The following is a 20,196-nucleotide window of genomic DNA, read 5'->3' as shown; positions in this document are numbered from 1 at the left end:
GAGTAAATCGCGTTTACCCATTTAATGAGTTATGCCGCTTTTCTTTAAAATGGGTACGAAAGTACCCAATAATGGGTACTTCCAAGCTTCCGTGTATTAGAAATTTGGAGACAGTACTCGTCGATAGAAAATCCTTCCGCACGCGATGGCATATGAGCAAATCAAACCACCTTCCTTTTGCCAGTGAAGATAAGGTACCCCGGGGCAAGTGAAAATACGGAGTAAAGTGGGCACTATATGGCTGCCGATTAATCGGTGAACGTTTTTAATGGTTACAATGTTCTAGAAAGATGAAGCAACTGACCTGATTTTGACCTGACACAAAAATATTTGGAATCAAAACCATTTGCGGAACCATATAGGGGAACTGTTCCGATTTCAATCTCCCTGAACATATATTCATCTCATCGCGAAACAAAGAAATACGGCATCAATTTTGTCGCTTCTTTTTGCTAACATGCGTGCTCACTGCTGAAAAAAATCACAAAAATAATAAACAAATCAAATACCTTTTCATTCCTTTGTTTTCCGTAGGACCAATATCAGAGCTATGAGATGAAGTCCAGAAGCAGCAACCCTACTAATGGTATTGTTTAATCATGACTACTACTGGCAAAAGCTATTACTTTTATTTTTAATTCAATGGATTTCCAACAAAATAATAGTTTCTGAATTCATCATTGATGTGGAAAGTTAATATTTTGAGCAATTAAATAATTGTGCGTGACATCGAAAACGATTTAAAAGTTTTGATTAAAGCCAAAATCTGCAATTTTCACTTGCCCTTGAGATTTTACATATATGGGGCAAGTGGGACATACTTGAACAACATTTTCGATAGTCATTTTACCTGTTTTTAGATTGTTGTGTAGTGAAAAATAACTTCGACACTCATATATCATATGGATCTGAATCAAATGCAGTTGATATCTTTAGTTTCGTTGTTTAGAAGTAGTGTACAGTTGATTTACCAAATGTGTATTTTACTTTCTGAAAATTATCTCCCTCATGGAAAAGAGCAATGATTATAACTATATGCGGAATTTTCCGTTACAGTGCAAATATTCTATTTTACAATAGATCAACAGGTTTTGTCTTGTGTTTTGTTATTTTTGAACTTCGCATCAGATTTAAAGATTTTCAGATAAATAAAGTGCTTAAGACATAAATTGGCCATTTCGTTCTATTACAATTTTACAACACTGTGCATCGCCTGAATAAAAACGTTCCTTTTGAAGTTCTAATTTATGTAATAATTTGTGTTCTAAGTAGAGAAACATTCATTTGAAAGGTAAATAAAGATTTGCTTATCCTTTCGATCTAACACATTTGGTAAGAAAGTAAGCTAATAGCAAATGGAAAGCCAGTCAACGGCCAATTAAACAGTAAACCGGCTGTTGTCTTGTTTTTGTGTCCGCTAACATTGTAATCCCTTTCTTTTTGCAAAAACAAAAGTCTGACAAGCAATAAACCTCCATCCATGATCTGAAATACGACGACTCAGAAATTACATGAACATTTCCCTCCTCCCCCTTCATACGGGAGGTTGGCAGAAGGAAGGTCGTGCGATATGTGCCATAACAAATAGGGACACGGCAGGTATGTTCGTCTGTTCGTCATAGTCTCGAAAACCAATAAAAGAGACGCTTTTTGTAAAACTCAAACGTACCAAATCGTAAGCTCAGGAGAAACGTTCTGCTATAGTGGAGTTCTAGCAAATGTACGTTTCTTTCGTTGGTTTTAGCCCCTAAGACGATGGACGGAAATACCTGCCGTGTCCCTATTGCCCTCCGCTCGCTTTCAAATCGACTTCTATAAAACCATTCTTCATGCCTGCCGTATCCTAACGGAACTATCAATTCTATACTTTCGCCTCTAATTCTATCATGAAACATGTACGTCTAAGTTTGGAAGATGATATTTAGCATTTCCATATCATGATAACAAATTTTTCAAACTTGTATACAAGTGCGAAAAAAACCGCACAGAAAAACGGTGATTCTCGCTTTGTTTTCTCTCATTTCGTGCTGGTTACTGAACAGCTTCACAGCAAATAGTTTTGAAAATTCAACGATGTGTAAAATTGCAGCTAGTTCCATCAAACGAATTAACATTCGCAGGGCTGGTAGCGATAAATACCGTTCAAAATAGTGACTTAGTGACCAACAATGACGAAAAAAGTGACCAAATAGTGACTTTCAGATGAAGAAAAAGTGACCAAATAGTGACTTTTGTATGAAATATTAACCAGGTGGTGAGCTGAGATGCATTTCCATTGTCACTGTGTTACTCGTAGTCGATTGGAAACAAGTGATATCATATTTTTTCCTAATCCTTATCTAGAATGCTATCAGAAATCAAGAAAAGACAAAAATTACAAAAGCATGAGGATTACTACTACTGGCCATGCCCATCTGCACTGTAGCTAGGGAGAGGGAGAGACAACATTTTTAATAATAACAAATTTAAATACATACAGTGCCCATTTGCCATTTGAGCCCCTGATCTCGGTTGCCCGTGAACCGATTTTACTTAAAAATATTACCAGGACTCAGATATAACATGAATTTTACCATTACCTAAGTTTCGTCCGTCGTCGAATCCGCGCCGACTGAAATCAAGTACGCGACATTTCCGCACGACATGAAATCCAATTCGCGCCAACTACGCGCGAAAAATATCAATTTTTGTAATTACAATTTACTGAACGTTTTCTCTTCCAGTAAAGTAAGATAAAATTTATTTTCTACATGATTTTACCACATTGAAAAAGAACAAAGAAAATATCCATTAGTATCACATCCCTTCTAGATGGTCCTATTCACCAACGTTCCGAAACTAACCAAACAAGAATGAAGCAGTCTATATTTCTATAATCAACGTTTTATAAAGAAAATGATGGTTGCAGCTTTGTTGTAATTGTTGATCATTAGACAAACTTACGTAAAATTAGGTAACAAGATAATGTAAAATCGTTTTTCGGACAAAACTCCTGTATACGAATTATTTGAATTCATAAAAAAATATGAAAATTATTTGGATTTATATCCAGAGAGAAATAATTCAGAATACAACAATCTAACAAAGTTGCTCAAGTTTCGTAAAATATGATCCAAAATCTTGAATTTGATGCAGAAATAGCTTTGGAAAACTTTCAGCAGAAGTTAAATGTCTTTGGAACGCCTTGTGAAAACCTTTAGGATTTTTTCCAGAAATTCTGCGGAAATTTAAATCCAAAAGTTCAAACGGAGATTTTAACAGAAATCCGATGGTGAATGTCAGCACAAAAGCTTCTGCAATTTTTTTCTTATCATAAATTCAAGGCGGAATATTTTACAGACATTCCTGCTGTCCAATTTCCGCAGGAATTGCAACATTAATTCTTGTAAAAACTTCTCCGGCAATCCCAGAGTGAAAAAGTGTGACTCGCTACCAGCCCTGCATTCGATATTCAATTAAATTTGACTGAATTTTACAAGCAAGTACAGTTTAAATTAATTTCGATTTAAATAAACAGAAATATCGATTGAATGTTACGTTTATTTGCATGCTCCAAATATGTGCATGAAAATACATTTAAAATCACAACATATTTTAATCTGTGTGTGTAGAACAAGTTGAAATGCATCATTAGCGCCAGTGCTCCCTCCATTTGGAGCTTTCTAAAAGAAATTTATCAGGGGGTATAACCTCCCGAATCAGTTCTCTATCATGACAACTTGCCAAAAAAGTCTCTTGCGGGATGCTACATATCTTATATGTATACAGAGATGATAAATGAGAGACTTGCTCATTCTCTTTAGGATTTAATCCCTGGTTCCAAGAGTGACCAATGTGGTCACTTATCGAAACCATCTGTTTGATGGAAAATCATGACAAAAGAGCCACCGCACGACATATTTTGGTGTTAAAACGGAAATGTTCCTTTCTACGGTTCCTAGGTTCCAAGAGTGGCCAATGTGGTCACTTATCGATTTCGAGCGAATAACCATCTCTTTGGTGGGAAAACACACCGAAAGAGTCGCCGCACGGAATATTTCGGTGTTAAAACTGAAATGTCCCATTCTACGGATTCCCTGGAGGCACCTCATAGGCTCCAAGAGTGGCCAATGTGGTCACTTATCGATTTCGAGCGCATTATCATTTATTTTGTGAAAAATCATGATAAAAGAGCTGCCGCACGGCATACTTTGGTGCTAGAACGGAAATGTCCCTTTGTACGGGTTCCCCAAAGGCACCTCATAGGCTCCAAGAGTGGCCAATGTGGTCACTTATCGATTTCAATCGCATCATCTGTTTTGTGAAAAATTATGACGAAAGAGCCGCCGCATGACATATTTTGGTGCTAGAACGGAAATATCCCCTCCTGCGGGTTCCCCGGGGGCACCTTACATGTACCAGGAATGGCCAATTTCGTCAGAAGCCCCCTCATGGACCATACATTACCGTTTTAAAAGAATCTATGAAGAATTAGCGATCGAAAGGCATATATGGAGCGATTTTTGTGCTCCCCTTATATGACCGACAAGGTCCCCGTGGAAGTCGTTTCCCGGTGGCCATTATCTCCAGAACCAGCATATCACCACATAGCCACAAAATTGATGAGTTTACCTTTCGAACGGTATAAGTATAAACTTTGTAATTCGGTTATAATTTGACTGTTTGATAAGCATTTACATTTCTGGGTCTATATGACCCTAACATCTCATTCGCGAGTTTTTCCTTATATCCGAAGAAAAAAACTGTAATCAGCAACGGGGTTGGACTTTCTTATACTGTGTATTAAGTGCAGAGTTGCCATTATGCCAGATATATCTGGCACTGCCAGACTTTCTGGCAGCAAAAAGAGAAAAATAGAAACCACCCACAATGCGAGAATTTTCAAATTTCAGACAGATTTCTTTTCAAATTTAGGCCGTTACAAATATTTAATTAACTTTTTGTCCTACTGGTCTCCAAAAGGTTAGGAGGGGGGGGGTTATAAAAAATAAATAATTAAATGAAAAACATCAAAAAACTTCTCGGATTTGTTAAAGAATGTTTTGCAAATCCTCAAAATTATCCGAATTTTATTTTGTTGCCCCCTAAAAATATTATATTGTGGCAAAAAAATCCGAGGAGGGCGGGGGGTAGACAAAATAAATTTTAAATATTTGTATCGGCCTTATGACCTGTATGAACATTTTCACTGGTTCACAGAAATCGGTTTTGAAGGAATCTTTGAAGGCTAATTTTTGGCGTAATATCTTGCGTTTCGAGTTCTGGAAACGCCTACAATGTTCTGTAACAATGATCCCTATCAGCGGCGCCGGGAGTGGGTGGGACAAGTAGGACATGTCCTACGCATGAAAATACCTGGGTAGGACAGTCGAAGCATTGACCTACCCATGATTTTGGTAAGAACATATCATATGGATAGCTAAAAGATCTAATTTTATCAATTAAAAATATCATTCAAAGGTAATCAGATATTTGAAGGTTTCAAGGTTTACCGTACGGCCGTAATAGTAAAGGAAAAAAATATGAAAGGCTCCTCATGAGAGGATTTCTATTCCAAAAAAATGCTCAATGATGTATTTAGATTTTCCAAGAAGTCTTGAAGTTTTTAATAGTTTCTGTTCTTCTATAAAATTGTTGAAAAAATTCTGCAAGTCAGGGAGTGTCAGGCTAAGTGAATTTATTAAATTTTATGAGATTTTCCAGAGCAGGTGAATTAACCATAAGTTGGATATATAAACAATTATATAGCGTAGCTAAATTTATCCTAGGTGATTGTACTTGTCAATGGTTTCTACTCCGGATCAGATCAGAACTGGCGTAAATTGCACTTACGATCAAAATGAATAAAAATTGAGATCTACCATATTCTAGAAGGACACTTTTCAGCAGCCCTCAAATATTGAACAATAACGTCGCCAGTCAATTGGGAAAAGAGAGAAATGTTAGTCTATAGTTATTGTTGCTACTAAAGACCGAGAATACCTGTGCATCCCCACGATATCACAGAAAGTTTCGTTATTTCGGTCGCTCGGTAGGATAGAAATCGATTATTCACTATGGAAAATGGAGTATAGTCTATGCGATTTTTTTATAAATAGGGACGAGCCTGGGATTGAGTCCACGACCTCCTGTCTGTAGTTACTAGACTAGCGAGCTTTTCCAAAAGCTCAAAATCTAAACAAGGATATGCTACACGTAAAAAAATAACCTTATATGTTTCGGCAAAAACCCATTCGAAAATACTTATACTCTTCATTATGCCATCTAATGAATGATCCGATATCAAAAAGCTAATAACATTCATAAGTTAATGAAAAGTATAAGTTTCCGAATGTATGTGACTAATGCGATGTATATGTTTTTTCTTATACATGTCATTAAGCGCCTGCTTTGGCAAAAAAGTATTAGAAATATTAATAATAAACAACATTATTTTTTTTACGTGTAGGAAACCGTACGAATATGCAAATATGAAGTAGTTTATAATAATTGTAGCACATCCGGTTGCGTGGTAGCAAGCCTATGAGAAAAACAACTCTGGAAACTTCAAATAGTTGATTGAAATCTGTTTAAGAATCACAAATATACCTACGATTTCATGAAGTATTAGAAGTTAAATATTTAAAATTCGGACTAACATAATTCTCGGGATTTCTGAAAATGTACTCAAACCTCTCAATAGTATTGAACACCCTGAAATATTATTGATCGTTATTTCCTGGTAAATCGTGGCAATGTTTTTGGAAGGTATAAATTCCTAGAAGTTAGTAATAATTGCTTAATGATTAAATATTTTATAAAACTTACAGAAATCCATAACCACTTCTAGAAGTTTGTTAAGATGCTCGAAGATCTTGTCGTTTTTTGTAAATGCTCTATAAACTCTGGAAATGTAATGTTGTCTGAACCTTAGAGAGTTTTATAACTTATCTGAGGATGTTCGAAAAATCTCCTGTAATCCAAGATAATCTCCGGAAAGTCCATGAAATTCCCTAAAAGTATTCCATAGATTTGATAACTCAGTAATAGCTAGAACTTGTACAGCTCCGCTAGTTACTAGCTAGCGACAGTCTAAAATAATATTTCATCCAGATTGAATAAGTCTTAAATCATTGGTTCAAATTTCATTTTTCTTTATGTCAGTAGGGTAGTTTCAACGTAACACAATATTATTTTGATCTAGAAAATGTATTTTCGACATGTAACATGTGAAACACGCGAACTTTGTAATTTCTTTTATTTGATTTTTTTGTCCTACCCACGTCTCGGAACGTGGCCGCGCCTCTGATCCCTATAAATGTAATCATTGTATAATTCCATGACTTTCCATCACATTTCCTGGTTATTCGTCAATTAGGCGTCCTTCTGGAAGATCCGAAACATCATTAATTTTCTTATTATCTTTTGATGGACCTTATTGGCCACCGGAGGTCCTACGGAAGTCTCATGAATCTATGTGGCCACCGAAATTCCTCTGGAAAATCCGTAACCTCCGTAAAAGTGGTCAATACATGATACTCAGAGCCCAATTTTGTTTAAATCTTTTCATTATCGTGCTCTGAGTAACAAATGCTTGTCATGGACTTGTTATGCTTCTGAAGATCATAACCCTCTGCTGACGTTTCATAAAAATTATGATAGCACTTTTAACAAAAATTCAATTAATTACTATGCTTATCGAAATTCTTTTTGGAATACCTATAAGCTTACGGGAACCGTAGATCACTTTTAAACTAAATACTTTTTAATTTGTGCTCCGTTTGTTTGTTAATCGATCAATTTAAAAATGGTTTAAACGTCATTTAGTTTTACTTAGAAATTCAAAATAAAAGCGAAGCCCGTTATTCTGAATGAGGTCAAGTACCACCAATAGGGAAAATGTTCCAATCTCCATCTCACTGAACATATATTCATCTCATCGCGAAAAAAAGAAAGCACGAATTTCGTCGATTCTTCCACTCAAAATAATTGTCACTTAATTTCCACTATAAAAATCATGTAGGCTTTAAAAATCGACATTTATGATGATCTTACTTGTGTCCAATAAAACTTACTCACATGTCATATGCATACCAAAAAGAAATGTAGTGAAACAGATCTGTAAACCATCATGCGTGCTTACTGTTGAAAAAAAAATCACAAAAATAAGAAACAAATCAAATACCTTTCCATTGCCCAGGAGCCGTTCCCTTAATTATAAATATTCTTTTTATGATTTTCAGATATTTCAGAGCTAATCTAAAATGTAACATTCAATTTAATCTGAATTTTCTGAATTACTCAAGAATCTCATTTTTACAAATGCGAATCAAATTGTTTAAACGATTATTTCAGGCGGAAAAAGATTTACTTTTTAAGAATAAATTTTGATACACATAGAACAAAAGCAAAACGAGGGCCAAAACATAATTAGAATTAGATCACATTTTTAGTTAGAGATTCTTAAATTTAAAAAAAGGTAAATTAATACTTATTATTAAAAAAAACACCCAGAGACTAAAAAACATGATAAAGACGAATTTCTTCGCTATATTTTGCCAGATTTTTAATTTGAAGCGTGCCAGACATTTCCTAAAAAGTAGTGGCAACCCTCAAAAATGATGTCACATATTTTAGGGGGGGAGGGGGTCTAAGATTTTGTGATAGTACATGTACTAGGTATACAAAAAAGCTTGACAAAGGGGTCTAGAAATCCCAAAAAGTAGTGGACGTCATATTTGAATCGCCCCTTAAGTGTAATATCACAAAATAAAATTTCGAATAGAAATATTGTGCTTATTATACAGTAGAAGAAAAGTCCAACCCGGTACTGATTACCATTTTTAATTAAATTGCTTTTAGGATTTTTGAGAAGAGTTTTAAAAACTTCTTCGTATGGTTTCCCGTGGAGATTTTTTCGATTATCATCTTTCTGCTTCTTCTTCTTCATGCAACATCAAAGCGCCAATAGACGAGTCCAAGTAAAAATAAGAAGAAGACGCACGACGGTGTTAACTTTGACAGATCCTTCAGCACAGCATAGGGAGATCATTTTCAAATGCTTATAATAAATTCTAGACAAAATGTAATTAAAATCTGATTTATGTACGGAACGGAAAAAGTTCTGAATTACATATCTGGAAGTTTATCTTAATTTTTGAATATTCTCCAAAAATGTAGTGATCGTTCGCTAATTGGGGCACGACCTCACCCCAACTAGCGAATGCCGTTCGCTAATTGGGGCGCTTTAACAAGCGTCAATGTTGTTTACTTTTTGCATTGAACAACATTGCTGTATATATATATATATGAACGAATCCAAGTAAAAATAAGAAGAAGACACACGACGGTGTTAACTTTGACAGATCCTACAGCACAGCATAGGGAGATCATTTTAAAATGCTTATAATAAATTCTAGACAAAATGTAATTAAAATCTGATTGATGAATGGAACGGTAAAAGTTCCGAACTGTATACATATATGATACATTTTTGGAAAATATTCAAAAAATTGAGATAAGCTTCCAGATACGTAATTCAGAACTTTTTCCGTACCGTACATCAATCAGATTTTAATTACAATTTGTCTAGAATTTATTATAAGCATTTTAAAATGATCTCCCTATGCTGCGCTGTAGGATCTGTCAAAGTTAACACCGTCGTGTGTCTTCTTCTTATTTTTACTTGGATTCGTCTATAGCCAATTTGCCTGAGTATAGATAACTCATGTGACATCACTGCTTGTGAAGAAATACAAAACGTGTGAGCGAATACGCTTTTGCGAAGCTTTTGCAAAGTATGAAACAAATCCATCGCTAGCGTAGGTTGTTTGACCGTATCATATATTACCCAATTGTGCATCTCATATCTTCAATTCATCACGCTAACCCCACTAAAGTCATCCAGTGGACATTTGGTTAGGGATTTTTGAAAGCTGAACGGGGTTTGTTCAGCTATCAATTCGCGTAAATAGCAGGACGTGGCTAGAGATGTCGTAAAATCCCGATTAATCGATTAGTTACTAATCGATTACTCTTGATTCTTGTCGATTATTGAATCGATTAATCATTGTATAGTAATCGATTCAAAATTAATCGATTATCACAACGATGAATCGATTAATCGAAATAATCAATTAATATTCGACATCCTTATGATGTCGTAAAATTCTGATTAATCGATTAGTAACTAATCGATTACTCACGATTCATCTCGATTATTGAATCGATTAATCGTTGGGTAATAATCGATTCAAAATTAATCGATTATCACAACGATTAATCGAAGTAATCGATTAATTTGCGACATCTCTACTACGCATTTTAAGCAGTGTTGCCACATTTAAATCTGTATTTCTGATGTAAAAAATCTTTTTCATTTGTATTAAAGTTCAAAAATCTGTATAATGAAATTTTCCAAAAACACGCACTCAAAATAATTTTCACTTAGAAGCTACTTGAAAACATATGCAGATATTTTCCATGTAGTTTCGGGTGTAAAAGTTAAATGATTTATTAGTGATGGCACTCATTATTCTTAATTCACTACACTCAAAATAATTTTCACTTAGAAGCTACTTGAAAACATATGCAGATATTTTCCATGTAGTTTCGTGTGTGAAAATTAAATGATTTATTAGTGATGGCACTCATTATTCTCAATTCACTAGAAAATAAAATAAAATTTAAGTGAATTTTCGTTTGGCCATGTACTTAAATTTTAAGTGAAACTTCGATAATTTTTTTCTATAGTATCCCTGTAATTGATATCCCGTCCATTAGAAGCGGACGAGTTCAAAAAAAGGAGTAAAAAATTAATTCAAACTCAAACATATTTTTTCAAATCGTTCTCATAATGCTTCTGCAACATGTTTCATAAGCGATTGTTAATAAACGTACATTTCGCTCTGAGAACCCCACTCATATATTTTTCATACATTCATTTTGAGTAGAATTCACTAGAAGAGTATATAGATATTATTTTCAATGTTTTCTAATGAATTCCACTACATTTCTTATTAAGATGCACTAGTGATTTGAGTAAGTTTTATTTGATTCCAGTAAGGCCGATGAAAGTTTCGATTTTTAAAGTCTACATGACTTTTTATAGTAGAATTAAAGTGACAATTATTTTGAGTGATGTTTATTAACTATCGCTAATGCATGGGCGTAGCCAGGATTTCGAGAAGGGGGGGGGCAACTTTTTTGGTCTTCTAAATCGTAGTTTTATAGTAGTTTTATAAAAACACATGAATATTAACACATGAAACCAAATCCAAACCAAATCAAAACATTAATGATTAAAACAATAATGGATTTAAAAATGCGTGATTTATTGCTCATCAGGTATTTTTAAATAAAGTGAGAAAAATATAACAAACTTAGTATTCAGAAAGAATATAAAATCGGCTATAAAAATTATTATAAAAATTATTCTTCCTTAAGTTTAAGAAAACTAGAACCATACATCTGAATTTCAAAACAAATCCTCTCTGAAATAATATTTATTATAAAATAGACAGAAAAATCAATATGCAAGATTTCTCCAGGAATTCCTTCGACAATTGCTCCTGGCATTCTATCCGAAATTCTATCAGGGATTCTTTAGGAATGCCTCCAGCAACTTCTTCGGCAGTGTCTTCAGGAATTCCACCATAAATTTTGCCGGGAATTGATCCGGAAATTCTACCATTATTTACTCCAAGAAAATCTTCACGAACTTCTTTATAAGTTCTGCAGAATTCCCTGCAATAATTCAAATAATTTCGTTTCCCATAATTTTTAAGAATAAGAATATTCCGTGGAAATTCCGCAGAATTGCCAGTAATTCCTAGAGGAATTCCTAGATTAATTCGCAATGAAATCCTGAAAGAATTCCGGTGGAAACTTCAAGATTTCCACTGGGAGATCCTCCAGGAGTTTCTCCGAAAATTCCTCCAGGAATTCTTCCAGGAGTTCCACCGGCATTCCACCAAGAATTTCTCTAGGATTTCCTTCGAGAATTATTCCGGTAGTTCTATCGGCAGTTCCTCTGAAAATTCTTCCGGGAATTTCGGCAGAATTGGAATTTACATAGGCTTCTTCAGGAATTTATATAGATTTTCCACCAGAAGCTCCTCCGAGAATTTCTCTGCGAGCTCCTCAGGGAATTCTCCGGGAGGTCCTCTGATGATGATGATGGTCCAGCTACAAACCCCAACAAAGGTTTCAGCTAGACGAGATTTGTCTATAAGATGAATTCTCTTGTTTCCGAGAATGCTTCTGGTAGTTTCCCCGGGATTCCTTTGAAAATTCTTCCGGGAGTTTCTTCAGAAATTCTTTCAGAAAATTCCTTCGAGAGTTCCTTCGGGAATTCCACCAGCAATTCATCCGGGAGTTTCTCCGGGAGTTCCACTAGAAGCTATTCCAGGAAATTATTCAGGCTTTTTTCAGGAAATAATTTAGACTTTCTTCAGAAATTAAGCTGGAAATTCCTCCCGAAGTTCTTCCGATAGTTTCTCTGGGATCTCATCCGGGAGGTCCTCTAGGAATTCTTCTAGGAGTTCCTCCTGAAATTCCTCCGGGAGTTCTTAAGGGAGATCTTACGGGAAATCCTCCGGCAGTTCCTTCGGGAATTCCTCCGGGAGATCCTCCAGTAGTTTCTACGAGAATCCCTCCGGGAGTTTCACCTGCAGTTTCTCCGGGTGTTTCTCTGAAAAGGAACCTCCGGAGGAACTCCCAGAGTAATTTCCGGATGAGCTCCCGGGGGATTTTCTTTAGGAATTTCCGGAGAAATTATTAGAGAAATTCTCGGAGGAACTGCCGGTGGAACTTTTGGAGGAATTTATTGAAGAACTTCCGGAGTAAATCCTGGAGGAACTCTCGTAAGAATTCTAGGATGAACTCCCAAAGGAACTTCCGTAAGAATTCCAGGAGGAACTCCTGGAAGAATTCTCAAAAGAACCTCCCGGAGGAATTCCCGTAAGAACTCCCAGAGAAATTCTCCGAGGAACTTCTGGAGGAATTTGTAGATAAATGTCTAAAGAAATGCTAAATGAATTCCTGGAAGAAAGCCTGATTGAATTCCCGAAGGAACTACTGGTGGAACTTCAGAGGAACATCCGGTGGAATACCCTAGAGGAAGAGAAAAAATATTTTTGAAAGAACTTCCGAAATCCTATCTCCCGTGAAATTCCTGCCAAGTATCGTCCAGGAATTCCTTGTTAAGTTCCTGGAGGTATTACCGGAGAATTTCTTGGAAAAACTCCTGGAAGAACTCCCGGAGGAACTCCCACAAACACTTCCGGAGGAATTCCCACATGGAAGTCCTGAAATAATTCTTAGAGAAGTTCCTAAAGGAATTTCCGAAAAAATATCTGAAGGAATTCTCAGAAAAATACCAGGAGGAATTAATGCAGAAATTCCCAGATGAAATCATGAAAGTATTCCCAGCTAAATTGCTGAAGAAAATCTCTGCGGATTGTTCCGAAGAAATTTGTGGAAGAACTCTTGGCAGATATCCGAGCAAATTCCGAGTGAAGTCCGGAAGGAATTCTAGTACACTTCCACGGAAAATCTCCCGGAAAAATTCCTGAAGGAATTCCTGGAGAAGTACCTGAAGAAACTTCCGAAAAAATACCTGTAAGAATTTCTGGGGAAATACTTGGACGAATTCCAGGAGAAATTCATTTCTAGAGGATTTCTTGAAGGATATTCTGTAGTAATTGCGAAAAGAATTCCAGATTGGAATGCTACATGATTTCGCTATTGAATGTTTGGAGGTATTCCTGGAAAATTTCCTGGAAGTAATCCCGGAGGTATTAAAGGAAGAGTTCCGAGAGGAATTCCCGGAGAAGTTCCTAGAAGAATTCCCGAAGGAATTTCTTATAGATTTACAAGTGAAATTATGGAGCTAAATCGGAGTATTTCCGTCAAAAATTTTTGAAGAAACTTCTGGTAGAATTTTGGGAAGAAATTCCGTATGTATTCTTGACGGAACTCTCGAATGCATGCCTGAAGAAAATTCCGGATTCTTCCTGAAGAGAGAATAGCCGATGAAATATCTAGAAGTAAATCTTGGAGAGAAGAAAAGATATCTTCAAAGAATTTCCTCGTGAATTTCCTAAAAAAAAAATAGTGGGGGGTTTCTAGATAAAGAGGAATTACAATTACATGAGAAGGATTTTCCAACGATTTTCAGAGGATGGATAATTTTCCGGAGGAATTTAGAAGTTCCCAGGGGAGCTTCTAGAAGGATTTCAAGGAGAATTTATAAGCCCGAAATGTTTCGAGTTGTTTTGAACTTTCATATATTATCGATCCTGGATGCCCTAATAAGTTTTGGGATTTTTTTGAATTTCAACCACCTATTTCTGTATATGATTGGATCGTAAAGTGCACATGTTTGAGGGAATTCATTTCAGTACCCGTTCAATCTTTCCACAATTTAGGGGGGGGCGACGGACCCCCCTGCCCCCCCTTGGCTACGCCCATGCGCTAATGAAACATTTTGCAAAAGCGCATTATGAGAACGATTTGTGAAGCAAAATGCTTGAGTATGAAATAGTTTTCAACTCCTATTTTTGCTCTCGTCCGTTTCTAGTGGACGGGATACACACCACTAATAGGGATACTATAGAAAAAATGATCAAAGTTTCACTTAAATTTTAAGTAAATGGCCAAACAAAAATTCACTTAAATTTTATTTTATTTTCTAGTGAATTAAGAATAATGAGTGCCATTACTAATAAATCATTTAACTTTTACACACGAAACTACATGGAAAATATCTGCATATGCTTTCAAGTAGCTTCTAAGGGAACATTATTTTGAGTGCCGATTTCTTCACCTCCGCTTAGGCCTTAAACCAGGTTTAAACGTATGGGTAAGCACCGCTTTAGAGTTAAGCGAAGGTGAAGAAATTGGCCCTTAATCTGATTGTGTTTATTCACCAATTTTTATTTCTACCAATTTTCAACTATGTTATGGTCCTTACGCATACTTTCACACGATTTGGATATTAATTTCCGATTTATTTGTTCGAAGTAAACCTTTTACAAGTTTTGAAATGGGATTTAGTTTACAGAAAAACAAAAAAAAGATCGCCTATTTCTAGCTTGAGTTTGGAACATTATTGCAATAAAATGCGCTTCACAGCCGCTGACGAATGAAGGTTAGTGTCACCCAAATATTTAGAAGCACTTTTTCAAGGGAAATCGTATTTTACCCAATTTACTGCTCTGCAAAAAAAATAGTTTGATTAAACTTTGCTTTATTTAGAATTGGTTTCTATTTAGTTTTGTTGTTTTCATGAGAAATTAATTATGTTCTTGAATGTATTGCTCAAAATTTCAAAGATATCTGCCGATTTCTAAAAAATCTGTAATCTGTATTTACAGATTCTTGGTGCAAAATATACTCAAAAATCTGCATCATTACAGAAAAATCTGTATATGTGGCAACACTGATTTTAAGCTCACTGCCGTATACTTTACCATGATCAGTGTTGCCACATTTTTATCTGTACCATGGCCTCAAAAATCTTTTCCATCTGTACTAAAATCTTCAAAAATCTGTACAGTATAGAAAATTACCCATAAGTATCCAGCAAACCAATTCATTCGTGGAAAGAATTTTTATGAATTTCAATGATTACTCATGAAAACATATTGAAATTAGTTGTACTTACCATACTTTTTGGTTACCTTTAAAGTACGTAGCTCCCAGTAATTTTATTTCATATTTTCAACAATAGATACTATTTCACATGTCGTTTAAAATTCAATATTCTTTCCTGCATCCCAAGTAACAATTATGGGTTATAACGTTCTTGGAGACAACGGTTCACTCTACAAGTATGCTATAAAACCATAATAGAACAGTCAGTGTTACTAGGGATGAGTTGATATTTTTTTGCCACTTTTTAGCTAACGACAATTAAACTAAATAGAATACAAACTCCTCGTTTTGACTTGGATTTTTCAACTTTTGTTTTATAACAGAGCTTAGATGGGATAAAACTTGTTTTTTTTTATATCGAGGCTGTTGAACACTCACACGCGATGTTAGTTTTGAATTATCAATTATTAAAAACTCGCCAGCGAGTAAGAACCGTTCAAAAATCTATGTTAGTTTGAAGCATTTATCGTTAGTGTTACGTTTTGAACTAATTTTTCTTCCTAACGCGAAGCCATAACGCCAAACAATATTTAATTCGATGATAATTTTGCGTTTATTATCGTTCGATGAGAATTTATCACCGGTGGTAACTAACCTACTGTTCTCATCTGAAAAAATCTCGAATGAAAATTACAATATTTATCGTTGGAGAATGATTATCAGAAACAAATTTACTTTTATAATGCTTGGTTTGTTTAAAATCTGTACCAATCTGTACTTTTTGGTAAAAATCTGTAATCTGTACCGTACAGAATCTGTACCAAAATGTCGTCAAAAAATCTGTACCTTTCCAGATAAATCTGTTCTTGTGGCAACACTGACCATGATGGATTTTGAAACTCATTGCGTCTAGAAACAGAATTGCGTTTACTTTTTTCCCGTGAACTCGTCAATAACTGCAAGTTGCAACACATTTCGGACATCCAATAAAGATGCCGTTGTTTTTGCGGCGCACTGCAACTGCAATTTACTTCGTCATCGTTTTGATGGCTCGATAACTGCGCATGCAACAGTCGAATTACAGTTCAAAATCATTGCAGTAATATCTTTTGCAGTTATCAAACGTCTACTGTATTTGATTGTGTTGCTTTTCAAACGAATCAATGTTTAAAATCACTTCATTCTAGAAATTCCCAATTCAGCAAAAGCCTACAGCAGCTTCCGTTTACCTTCTGAGCACACCTTCATCAGCATTATCCCCTCACATTTCCAAGAGCAACGACCCCCTTTTACGTTGTTAGCAGACGTCGTGATCTGGCTAACAATCAGCTACCAAAGATGATTTCCTTTTCCAATATGGTTACCATACTGGCAAAGGAACAGGAACAAAAAAAATCGAACAAGACAGTTGATGTATAGGTACGATGCGAACGAGGACCCCCAATCCAAAGGAGCCTCTCTATGCTGAAGCTGAATGCTTGTGTGGCCTGTTGTTGTTGCATGGAGACGGCATAACTACTATGTGTAGTAGGAATTCACTGCGTGTTCAATTTTTCGCATGACTTTGTTGGCCACAGGTCCCCCAGTCAGGGCTCACAATAGTCATATGCCTATGAAGACGACGAAAATGATGATGACGATGATATGGCAAGCTGGCGGCAGAAGAGACGAAACGACCACCGCATTCGAATACAATGGCGGTGAATTCTGATCACGTAGACAAGATTCTTGAGTGCTAACGAAATCAGAGAAATGTGCTTTATAAGGGCATGTGGCGCTCGATGGGCGGTAGGGGTGAAGATGATTCGGGCCCACACAAAGGACCACCATAAGGATGTAGTAGGAACAAGTGGTTGATTTCAACAACTTTTGGCCAAACTGTGGAACGAGAAAAACTTTTTTTTCAGCTGCATCGGGATTGTCTATATCGTGCCGAGCCGAAGTTTTGTGATGAGTAGAGAGATCTGAATCAGATGAAGGTTGTAGTTGCCATGAAATACGAAAGATGGATGGGCACGTGAATGCTGGAAAATCTATTTGAGTTCGCCGTATCGGAGGGGCTGGCATAGAGATTGTTAATATAATGGGTAACAAGTAGATCGGGTTTCAGGAACTACTAATATTTCGAACAGTTTGTGAGTAGTTGGCCCCCGATGCTTAAAGGATGCATTTGCCATTTTAATAATCCTTCCAAATTTTTTAGCAATTTTGGATGGAATTTGACTGTGCACACGTCATTTGAAGTTTGTATGGAAATTACTGTGAAAACTGACCCTTATGTGAAAGACCGTTCTGTGAGGTGGCCAATGAACTATTCAAATATAATCAACGCATTGCCTACACAGAATACTTCTCAAGCTGAAAGGCAGTTGTTGTTGCGAAGCAATTTCTCGTTTGGAAGCAAAGTTATGTAGAAATTAAAAATGCTCATTATTGATATTGATGTTATTGCTTTACATGTTAAATTGAATTACCCACGATTCAATATTTCCTTAATAACTTTTCTTGCGAGCATCAAATCGTTTCGCAACAAAGACGGCCTGTTTCCTTGTAAAATTACTTATGTTTCCGATTTACCTGGCTTTCCTGGCTGTTCGGCCACATTGAGAGTTGACGTAAAGTCAATGTCAACTTCTCCCCACGAACAGCCTAGATAGCCGTGTGGTGTCGGCAGCCGGTTGTCTGGCTAAGAATAACGCTACGGATTGCCTGTTCCAGTGGTAAAAGTCCACCATACAGGTGACCCCTAATTCTTGGTGTGATGCGGCTTTATGCTTACCGTGCCTATGAATTAGGGGGGTCTAAAAAGAACCTAACCGCTAACGGAGCCTGTGAAGGACCAGGGCACCCTTCACAGTATTGAGCCCTTATTGCGCTAACCGGAGCTATGGCGTAGTTGACTTTTTGCTTCTCCGGAATAATCGGCTACTCTTATTTAATCTCAACTTGAGGTTAAATAAGGGTGGGATTATGAGTATGTTTTTATTTAATTTTTCATCTAATTGTCACCTATATGGATTCGCTATATGCGTTTTTCACAGTGTACTCTGTGTTTCGTCTTTGACGTTCTTGATACGATACCGACTTGGTTTCATCGTTGCTGTTCACATAAATGTTGTTGGTTGTGTTGTGTAGTGTATTATCGTAATTCACAATGGCTACAGTTAGGATAGCTCAAATCAATCTTCAGCACAAAAGAACAGCAACGATTAATCTTTGTAGACTTATGCAAAATGGCAAATCCCAATTGGCTTTGGTGCAGGAACCCTATTTTCGCAAGGGTAGCTTTTACCTAGGTAACCTAGTGAACCCGGTTTTTGCTGCTTTCAGTAATGAAATGGCAAACTCTCGATCAATGCCGCGTGCATGTGTACTTGTTAACAACGCTATCGTTGCTACACTTATCTCTGAACTAACAACCAGAGATGTATGTGCTGTCACAATTGATGCAACTGGCGGATCCCCCGTCAGGAAATACGTCTATTGTTCGGTTTATTTACCACATGATGAACCATCCCCTACGGATGCTTTCAAACAAGTGGTCAGTTATTGCACGTCAAAATGCCTTCCGCTAATTGTCGGTAGTGATGCTAATGCTCATCACATCATCTGGGGTAGCTCGGATATCAATCTGAGAGGCTCCAGCTTGATGGAATACTTAAGTAGTACCGAACTTGGTTTACTTAACATAGGCAATCGCCCAACCTTTATGGTATCTAATAGAGCAGAAGTATTAGACATAACTCTCTGCTCCAATCGAATCAGTCACGAGTTGACGAATTGGCATGTGTCAGATGAGGAATCCATATCTGACCATCGCTACATCTATTTTGATCAGTTGAATGTTTCTTCGCAGACCTTGCGTTTTAGAAATCCTCGTTCAACCAACTGGGATCTCTATACAGAGTTGCTCTCGACAAAATTTTATGGATATCTACCAACCATTGAATCACCTACCGACTTGAATGATGCCGTTGATACTACAAAGTTCCATATCGTGGAAGTTTTCGAAGAAGCTTGCCCTTTGCGTTCTGTGAAAACCTCAAGAGGAACCCCGTGGTGGAATTCCGATTTGGCTAAGCTCAGGAAGCAGTGTAGAAGGAGTTGGAACAGACGCCATTCAGCAGGGACGGATTCTTTCAAGTTGGCTCGCAAAGCTTACAAAAAGGCTCTACGATCTGCTGAACGATTCGGCTGGAAAAACCTTTGTGCAAATGTTTCCAATTTGAGTGAAGCCACTCGATTGAATAAAATTCTTGCGAGATCCAAAGATTTCCAAGTTGGCGAAATTCGCAAGCCAAATGGCGACTACACTTCTTCTGACGAAGAAGCGTTAGAGCACTTATTTGATACACACTTCCCTGGATGTGTAGATATTGCATCTTCGGATGTTCCTGATGTCTTTTCATGTAGTTATGGGTCTTGGGCTCAGGCTCGTAGAATCATAACTACTGAATCGATTCAATGGGCTCTTAATAGTTTTGCTCCTTACAAATCTCCAGAGGAAGATGGGATCTATCCCGTTCTTCTTCAGAAGGGTTTTGAGCATATCAAACAAGTTTTGAAAAACTTTTAGTATGCAGTTTTGCTACTGGGTATATTCCCATATCCTGGCGGGAT

Source organism: Armigeres subalbatus, chromosome 2 (genome assembly GCF_024139115.2).
Source record: "Armigeres subalbatus isolate Guangzhou_Male chromosome 2, GZ_Asu_2, whole genome shotgun sequence".
Taxonomy (NCBI): domain Eukaryota; kingdom Metazoa; phylum Arthropoda; class Insecta; order Diptera; family Culicidae; genus Armigeres; species Armigeres subalbatus.
This window is presented reverse-complemented; position numbering follows the sequence as displayed.